The sequence below is a fragment of the Micromys minutus genome, assembly GCF_963924665.1.
Source record: "Micromys minutus genome assembly, chromosome: 10".
NCBI classification, from domain to species: Eukaryota; Metazoa; Chordata; class Mammalia; order Rodentia; family Muridae; genus Micromys; species Micromys minutus.
Window position 1 is genome coordinate 48401228 of NC_137979.1, and position 2038 is coordinate 48403265.

The following is a 2038-nucleotide window of genomic DNA, read 5'->3' on the forward strand; positions in this document are numbered from 1 at the left end:
TGAAGAACGTGTTCTGTCTGGGAAGTTTAGTTTAGATGTTGGTACTAGGAGCGCTAAGCAAAATTCCAGTGCCCTTCTGTTCTATCTTTAGAGTTCTTCAGCTACGGTAGAATTCTTGGGCCTAAAAACACAGACCTCCTACGTGTTTGAGGTCCTAATTCTCTATGTGGGGAGTCAGGCCTGACACCTGCATGTGCTAATACCTAACACCCAGTGTAGACACTAACTAGTCCCCCGTCCCCGAGCTGAATAGGCTGCATTCTGTTGGAACACGTGGCGGAACGAGGTTCTGGTGGCCCTAGCCATGTTCCCTCCTTAGTCTGTTCGATTACCCACCGGTGCACCCGACAGACCCACCCCGTCCTGTGCCCGGAAAGTACTGCCACCGGCACCATGTCCTACCCATACCCAGCACTGACCCCGGAGCAGAAGGAGCTGTCTGACATCGCTCACCGAATTGTGGTTCTGCGAAAGGGCATCCTGGCTGCAGACAAGGCCACTGGAAGCACTGCCAAGCTCCTGCAGTCCATCGGCACCGAGAACACTGAGGAGAACAGGGGCTTCTACCGTCGGCTGCTGCTGACTGCTGACGACCGTGTGAAATCCTGCATGGGGGGGGGGGGTGATCCTCTTCCATGAGACACTGTACCAGAAGGCAGATGATGGGCGTCCCTTCCCCCAAGTTATCAAGTCCAAGGGTGGGGTTGTGGGTAGATTAAGGTAGATAAGGGTGTGGTGCCCCTGGCAGGAACCAATGGTGAGACTACCACCCAAGAACTAAATGGGCTGTCTGAACGCTGTGCCCAGTGTAAGAAGGATGGACTTTGCCAAGTGGCTCTGTGTGCTGAAGTTTGGGGAGCACACTCCCTCGCCCCTTGCCATCATGAAAAATGCCAGCATTCTGGCCCGTTATGCCAGCATCTGCCAGCAGACTGGCATTGTACCCATTGTGGAGCCTGAAATACTCCCTGATGGGGACCATGACTTGAAGCGCTGCCAGAAGGAACTGGCAGCTGTCCATGAGGCTCTGAGTGACCACCATGTCTATCTGGAAGGCACATTGATGAAGCCCAACATGGTCACCCCTGGCCATGCTAGCACCCAGAAATTTTCCAGTGAGGGCATTGCCATGGCAACTGCCACAGCACTTTGTTGCAAGTGCCCCCTGCTGTCCCTGGGGTCACTTTCCTGCCTGGAGGGCAGAGTGAGGAAGAGGCATCCATCAACCTCAATGCCATCAACAAGTGTCCCCTGCTGAAGCCATGGGCCTTGACTTTCTCCTATGGCCGAGCCCTGCAGGCCTCTGCTCTGAAGGCCTGGGGTGGGAAGAAGGAGAACCTGAAGGCAGCCCAGGAGGAGTACATCAAGCGAGCCCTGGGCAACAGCCTCGCCTGTTGTCAAGGAAAGTACACCCCAAGTGGCCAGTCTGGAGCTGCAGCCAGTGAATCTCTCTTCCTCTCTAACCATGCCTACTAACAGAGCAGATCTAGGGCTGTTCCATCAACACTCCAGGCCCCTGCCTACACACTTGCTATTCAAGAGGGGCCTCCAAGCTCTTTGCCATCACTCCTGCTGCCCTTGTGTGTGAGGTATGGTCTGTGAATGCTAACTCTGCCATTCCTTCCAGCCCACTGCCAATAAACAACTATTTAAGGGGGAAAAAAGACTAACTAGTCAAAATTTCATCATTCTCCCTAAAAATTAGGGCCCCAAGTTCCACTATGCAGTTCCATAAATGGCCACCAGATGGAGACCTTCAGCTACAGTTCCCACAAAGGAACCCTGGGGAGGGCTTGTTCCTTCTGTAATAGTGGTTTGTTCTAGAGAGCCAGTATTTCATATCCCAGCTCCTTGTCATGCACAGACCCCTCACCGATGTGATTACCCCTCTCTCCTTGTTGTTCTCTGTTGCCAAACCTTACAGCAGCCAAAAGCTGGGAGGTACCAACAAAACCAGAACTAGTTACTACTGTGTCTGGAATCGTTGAATTATCAGTGTCAAATGTGACTTCAGAAGGTTGGGCATTGTGAGTCTCAA

General features: G+C 52.9%; 1 pseudogene across 1 annotated transcript; it reads left to right on the plus strand.

Moving 5' to 3' along the window:
- The first annotated feature begins 262 nt into the window (after positions 1–262).
- On the plus strand, positions 263–1664 carry LOC308426617 (fructose-bisphosphate aldolase A-like; annotated as a pseudogene). Its single transcript has one exon. The product of its transcript is annotated as a fructose-bisphosphate aldolase A-like (transcript).
- Positions 1665–2038: the final 374 nt, after the last annotated feature.